Source organism: Phoxinus phoxinus, assembly GCF_949152265.1.
Source record: "Phoxinus phoxinus genome assembly, chromosome: 7".
Lineage (NCBI taxonomy): Eukaryota > Metazoa > Chordata > Actinopteri > Cypriniformes > Leuciscidae > Phoxinus > Phoxinus phoxinus.
This window is the reverse complement of record NC_136882.1, coordinates 5,456,962-5,465,007: the sequence shown is the minus strand read 5'-3', so window position 1 is coordinate 5,465,007 and position 8,046 is coordinate 5,456,962.

Genomic DNA, 8,046 nt, shown 5'->3' with positions numbered 1-8,046 from the left:
TTGTAATTGTACCGATTTTTATTATTATTATTATTATTCTCCTGTAAAACGCATCGTGCAGCCCAAACCGTAAGTGCTAGAGACTTGAAACTTTGCCACAAGGTAGTACAAAAATCGAGGAGAGGTTATCAAATTATGAGCCCGATTGGCCCATAGGTGGCGCTATAGCGCAAAAAACTAAAAAATCACATTATTTTGCTTATATCTCAATAACCCTTTGTCCTAGACTCAAGTGTCTTATATCATTGGAATCCTTGGCTCAAGACGAAGAAAATATCGCGGAGGTTTTTCATTTCCGGTATGCAAATTTTTCCGCCATTTTGGATTTTGTTCAAAACCTACTTTTGCAAACTAGCCCTAGGTTTTTTTGCCCGATCGGAACCAAACCAGTGCAGAAATGTTCTCTGGAGTCTGAAGATCAATAATTATCGAAAAAAAGTTGAATTATCGATTCACGGTCGCTAGGGGCGCAAAATGAACGTTGTGGGAGGAGTCTATTTTACTAAAATGCCTATAACTCGAGAAGTAAACGAGATAGCTTCACCAAACTTGGTACACATGTGTAGGAGGTCAATCTGAGGTCACGATAAAAAAAACGCATCGATTGGCCACATGGTGGCGCTATAAAACCGAAAAAACATATAAACAGCTGGCCGTTTGTCCGATTGACTTGAAATTTGGTATGCAGTGTCTTGGCCCAAGGCCCCATGTATGTGTAAAAGGATATTGGTGTATCTCAAAAAACATGGCCGCCATCGGCCAATTAAGTTTAGCACAAGGTTATCGATGGCCAATCGGAACGAAACTCAGTGGGCATGTTCAACTCATGGCCCTAGAGGTCTGTAAGAATTTTGAAAGAAATCGGCCACTAGTTGGCGCTAACGAGTTTTACGCCCTCTGTAATCACGTGGTGTTACAAATATCGTCACAATATGCATATCATTTGATAGATCTCCTTATGGTGAACATATTTGCCTCAAGAACCACTGCTGTCAATCAAACCGTTTATTAAATATTCACGAATATGTTAAAAACCTACTTTTGCGAACTAGTCCCTGGTTTTTCGCCCAATCAGAACCAAACAAGTCTAGGACAATTCTCTGGACTCTCTAGATCAATAATTATTGAAAAAAAGTGTAATTTTTGCATTTGGGTGGCTGTAACAGGGTCATTTTAAAAAATGGGCGTGGCAAATTACACTCAAAAGCCTATAAATCCTAAAAAAAACTCAGAACTTCACGAAAATTGGTGGGCATATGTGAAATAACATCATTAACAAGCATGCAAAATTATATGGAGATCGGACTATAGATGGCGCTATAACAGTTAGAAACAGTTAAAAACCATATATTTCCTATGGTAAATTGCCTGTATTGGCTGTAAATGGTGTTTTCCATCTATGATCAAATAATGTTCATATCATAATGTTCAAAACCAGTGCAGAATAATTATCTGGACTCTCTAGATCAATAATTATCAGAAAAAGTTGAACTCCTGCATTTGGATGGCTATAATAGGGTCACTTCAATATGTAGCCTTGACCAAGTGTCCCCGAAAGCCTATATCTTTTCAATGAATGCTCAGATCTTCTTAAAAACAGGTCAGAACATGTGAAATAACATGATAAAGAAGCATGAAAATTGTGTGTGTGTGTTTGTGTTTGTAAGCATGCAGATTACTGGTGAAACCAAGTAGTTCAAAATGAAAGTGAGCCAATAAGTGGTCTTCTACTGCCCTCTGCTGGACATTCTACTTATTAATAGTCTTTTCACATGTGCTTTTGCATTCAGATATTTAGACACTAAAAAATCCCTTATATAACAATTACTATTATAACACAATCATATTTTGTCAGAGTTTATCACTTCATTTGTTCTGATGCTTCACATAATTGCTAGCAACGTGGTAAATCATGGTAAATAACACTATAAACATGGTAAATCATAGTAAATAAGGTAAATCATGCTAGATTCCTGGTAAATCATTCTAGAATGTGGTATATCATGGTAAATCATCCTATAACATGGTAAATCAAGGTAAACTAAGATAAATCATGGTAAACTATGGTAAATCATGCTAGAATCATTAAATCATAATAGAATGTGTTCAATAGTTGTAAACCATGCTAAAACAGGGTAAATCATGGTGAATCATACTGGAACTTGGTATATCATGGTAAACTATAGTAAATCATGCTAGATTCATGGTAAATCATACTGGAACATGGTAAATCATGAAAAATCACACTAAAATGTGGTATATCATGGTAAATCATGCTAAAACGTAGTCTTTTCCATCTATGATGTCAGTGGTTAAATGCTTGCTAAATAAAACTTAATGTCTTAAATGCTTAAAGGCCTTAAAAGCTTGAACACCGACAAATGCTGCTTGCAGCTTTAATTTTATTTTATTATTATGTTCCCTTAGGTGCAATTATAGTATTACTATAGTTTTTATTTTTTTCTCACAAAGCTTAGGAACGACTGTTCCGCGTCAGCCATCCCTATTTACCATTATTTTCATTTGAAATGTATTTATAATTATTTTCTTTTATTGATCTTTATATCTCAATGTAGCTGATTTACTTGTGGTGCACTTTTGTACTTGCTGTGAGGTGGGGGGCGAAAACCTAAAAGTTTCCGATAGACAGAACACAAGTGGCTGGTTAAAGTTAAAGTGGTAAACAAAAGTTATCTTGGCTAAACATCTTGCAGATGGGACATGTGGAGTCCGGGGCGATGGACGAATGGGCCGCACTCGTGTGAAACCATATATTTATGTTTGTATCTCGAGGGTCTGCTTGAATGCGATATATGAAAGAGGAACTTAGCCCTGTTCCGATAAGCAACCGCACACGGGGAAGATCAGCTTGTGTGCAGGTCAGTCTGTGCCTTGGACGACATCTTGCTCCTCTGGAAACCTGTCTTTACAAACAGAGATCTCTCAAACAACTTACCGGTACTTATCTTTAGCCAAGAATATTATACTCAAGAGTGTGAATTATATTTTAATTAGAAATATTAGAAGGGATTTTATAAAATTTTATTAGAAGGTCTCTTTATTAAACTTTTAATCTGGACTGTGATTAATTATTATTATTTATCATGTATTATCTGATTGTCTGCTGTTTAGAAATAAATTTTGACTGGATCTCCCCCCTTGCATCAGTGTTGATTTGTGTAATTATTATAAGCACTTGTGATTATCCTTTCATTTGCAAAAAAAAAAAAAAAAACTTTAGCCCAAACACATAATATGCATGTGCATGACGTCACAGTTTTCACAGATTCACGATTTTGTATTTTACGCAGAGATAATGTGTCGTTTTCATAAACTTGCACTTTGAAACCCGTTTTCAAAAGTTTGTTTTCAGTATGTGAACGCATAAAGTCTTCTGTTTTTAGTTGAAAATGGTGTCGTGTAAACAGTCCCTAACAAGCTATGTGGCTTTCCTGTAAATGTAATGTTTTCAAGCTGTTTTATTAACGTCTTTCCATGGTTGAAACACTGAGTGATTAAGCAATTACATGAGACATCATTCATTTTAGTAAGTTTTACTGTGGTAACACTTTACAATAAGGTTAATTAGTTAACATTTAATATTAATAACATGAACTAACAATGAGCATACAATTTTTTACAGTATTATTATTCTTTGTTAATGTTAATACAAATCCAGCTGTTCATTGTTTGTTCATGTTAGTTCACAGTGCATTAACTAATGTTAACAAATACAACCTTTGATTTTAAAAATGTATTGGTAAATGTTGAAATTAATAGTAACTAAGATCAATGAATGCTGTAGAAGTATTGTTCATTCTTAGTTCATGTTAAAGGTAGCCTACTAATGTTAACTAATTACCTTATTGTAAAGTGTTATCGTTTTACTGTATCTTTTTAACATTCCTTCTGATGTTAATGTATGTTTATTTAGTGCTGTAACTAGTAGTAAAGATGAATAGATGATCAGGTCACGTGCAGCTTGAACTGAGGCAGTAGTATATTCCTGCACAACCGGAGGCTGCAGTTTTAGGACCCCAGTTTTAGGACCCTATTTTTTTGTGACAGCGCCACCTACCGAACTGGATGATATAGCGGCGGCTGCTGTTTCAGGACCGCAGTTCTAGGATCCAGGTGGTTTAGTTTGTACATCAAGATCCACCTTGATCCTAAGTCTCATTAGAAAAGATATATATATTTTAACAAATAAGATTATGGAATAGAAAAGCTCCTGCAGCAGGTGGATTAGAGCAAGTAGCATCAAGCTACACGACACAATTTAAAAGATTAATATTAAACTTTTACTTAAAGCTCACTTTAAACCACCATCGAGTAAGATAGGATATTTGTACCATATTCCGGTCGCGGTTTAAAATGGTTTTAAGTCATAAAAAGATGTTGAAATATGGTATAATAAAGCAATTTATATGCAGCTAATGGCTACACCTTGCTTGGCAATACTGTAAACATTCTTAATTCATATGAAAATACCCAAAATTGCACCAAAATCACACACAAACCACATATACTCGAAATCGTGCATTTATTAGCTTCTTGTTTCAGGTGAAGAGATGTGTCTTAGCTTTGTTATCACGGATAACAGGACCGCGTCATGCAGAAGGGCAGGATTATTGTCACGTTGAACCACGTGAGATGATTGACAGCTGTACAGCGAATGAGACTTGCGTACATTCCTGATGCAAATCAGGAAGAGGAGACCCAGATCTCTCTGTGTTCGCTGTTTGAGTTTTATCAGAGAATGTCTAATAAGGGGAGAAGGTTCACTCTCGCTACACTTCCGGCTTCTGACTGGTTGCAGTTCCACTCTGATTCCATATGAGGGCGCTCACAGGACGAGTGCAGAATGAATGGAGGTCTATGGAGCTATACCCCTCAAAATCCACTTTTCTCAGGATATCATTTTTTGTCTAGTAATTTGAATGTTGTATTCGAAAGGAGATGCAAAGAAATTGCACATTGCTGGGTGTTAGATTTTTTAGAGTCACTTATTTGCTTTAAAAAGTCTTTCAAAATGTCAATGACGTCATACACATCGTACGACCAGAGACACTGCTTTACGGCAATCCTTCAGTCACTGTGGTGCTTTCGCGCTCTGCACTTTCTTTTCTCTCGAGGCATCGCCAGCACAGCTGACACAGGTAAACACGTGCTAGAAGAGTTATAGCTAGAAGACATTCTGTTCTCGCTTCGGATGCCATGATGCCATCAAGCGGTATCTCTGGTCGTAACCAGTCCTTCACTGACCAATCAGCGTTCATTAGCAGAATGCTAGCGTGTTATGGGCAACAACAACTCAACCTGTAAGAAATCGAAAGAACATAAGTACTCGTTCATTCAACTTTCGACCTATAACCCATGTTGAACTTGCCAAACCTACAATCAAATCTGAGATTTCTCAATGGCAATCGGGTGAAAGAGACAAATTTAGCCGTCTAGCCCCATAGACTCCCATTCATTTTGCACTCGGGCGATCGCCCCCAGTGGAACTCTGGTGGAACTACAACCAAAAATTCGGTACAATAGGACTTAATAGGGAGTGGGCAGGCTCTCCGTAGACGGGCTCTGGCTTTATCAGGTGGCGCTGTCACATTAAACTAGGGTCCTAAAACTGGGGTCCTGAAACTGCAGCCTCCCGTTGTGCAGGAATACCCTTCTCAACTGAGGCGCTAGCGATCGGTCACGTGACATTTAAGAGCGCCAAAACGGTATTTACTGTTTGAATTAGACAGAATTTGAAAGCTGAGACTTTCATATCAAGTAATCTGCTCTGTCTTGTCTGTTAGTGTCATATGACGCGTTCAAGTCATCTCGTAAAGATTGTTGAACAGTGAACACAGCGGCTTCATAAATTAGCCTAATTAAAAACTTAATAAAGCTAAGAAAACCTGAGGCACATTTTTTGTTCTTCATTTTCCTAGAACTAGTAGTTTAAAAACCTTGCTGTATTTTTGTGTAATTAATTAAGAGAAAGTAGCCTACACCGCCATCTTACTCGAGGAGTGACTTGAACGCACCTGCCGTTGTAAACACGAACTTCCCAGGAGGACTTGACGCACCAGTAGACTGGTTGTTGTCAGTGTCTTCTCTGCTCCGGGAGGTTTTTTTCACTGCTTGAAGAAATGTGTGTGTCGTGAGAACCATAGATATACATAATAATAAAGGCTAGATGTCTTACGGCGGAGTCTCGAACGGCATCACCGGCGGCCATCTTGTCTGTAAGGTGAGTGATCGGCACGAACACAAATACTCTTATCTCGCTGAAATCATGACGGATTTACAAACGGTTTGGTTTCTTACAAACGTTATTAACGTGGCTATAATTCTGTATGCTTGAACATGTTGAAATATATAATATTATAATTATTCATATTCATAAGTAGGCCTACGCAGTGTCATAAATCTCTGACGTTTATAACAAACCAACCAGTTTGAAAATCGGTAGAAAATTGAGCAAGTTATGGTTATTTAAAAAGCACCATTAAAACAATGTTATGAGTGAGCGAGCCCCCTGTGGCAAGATGGCCGCCGTGTGCGGACGTCGACCTCCATTGGCCAGCAGCGCGACGAGACATCTAGCCTTATATACTGTCTGGTGAGAACAGCTCTGCCAAACACTCACACAACATCAGCTAGTGTCAGGTCAATGAGTTTAACACGGACAAGAATCCAGCTTAGACACTGTCCCTCATCTTCTGATGATGTGTCTGTCCAAAATGCATCCATGTTGTAAAATGTGCTGTCTATCTCATAAATATATCGCATGGAAATCAGTAACAGAACCATTCTGTGAATCCCTCTTTTGTGTATTATACCCTCTAGAGGGCAAATCTGGCACTGCATGATGCGCTCCCGAATCCCTCACTAAATATCACAAGCGAAATGCAAGCTTTATAAGGCTTCGTAGTGATAACAAAATAGTAGGAAGAAATGTTTCAGAGAAAAACTGTATCAGTTTTCTTTTTCTAATGTAGTGAAGTAAGTCACAAATAAGGGTAATTTATACTTAAAGTCCCCTGGCCTGCCCTGTCAATAATTGTATCCCTCAAAACTCATTTTTGATCACCATTCTTTGGTAATATTAAAGGTTTTTATGATTTTTTTTTCAGCACATGTAGTCAGAGTTACCGAAAAATAATAATAATGCAAGACATAAGGAGATTATGTTTTATTTATTTTAATCAGGGTTGTTAAAAGTGTGCTTGAATGATGTTAGTTCGCTTGCACAACCCTGTATTTGCTATAACAATGAAAATATTAGAAAACCAGTTAAAATCAAGTAATGATGCAATCTTAATCTTAATCTTATTAAATCTTAACTTTTGAGTGTAGCAGAATTAAATGAGTGTACAATTATTTTCATGTCACATGTGACATTGTATTTAATGTGACAGAAAAAAAAAGACACAATAGACACAATAAATCACCAATGACATGCCTAAGACCAAATATCATTATTCTTCAACTATAATTAAGTAGATGAGACTAAATTGATACATTCGGCATACACTCTAAATTAATAGCTTTGAATAAAGTTTATCTATAAATGGGAGTCAATGGTGTTACTGGTGTTACCCATAAGAAAGGTGACACTGCAGTGACAGTAACACCAGTGACAATTTTAATGAAAAATTAATTTTACAAAATGGCTACTGCAAGGTATCAACCCCCATGTTGTCAATCATGGTATACTAACTAAATTAAGTAGTTTAATCCATTTGTGTTATAGTTTTTTTTTTTTTTTACAATTCCCTAACAATAAAGTAGGTCACACCAGTGACTTCAACTAAAAGCTTCATATGAAATCATGAGATAAATGAGAACATTTCTGATAAAATAAGAGATTTAACGGTAACACCAGTGACTCAACTCCAGGGGACCACTACTTTCATAATACGTTTTATAATATTTATTCTGCATTTAGTTTTTTATGTCATTTATATTATATATTAGATAGTTATGTACACATTATTGTGTTTTAAATGGTGTAAAAACCTGTTTTTGACCTCAAAATAAAGCATTTTCCCA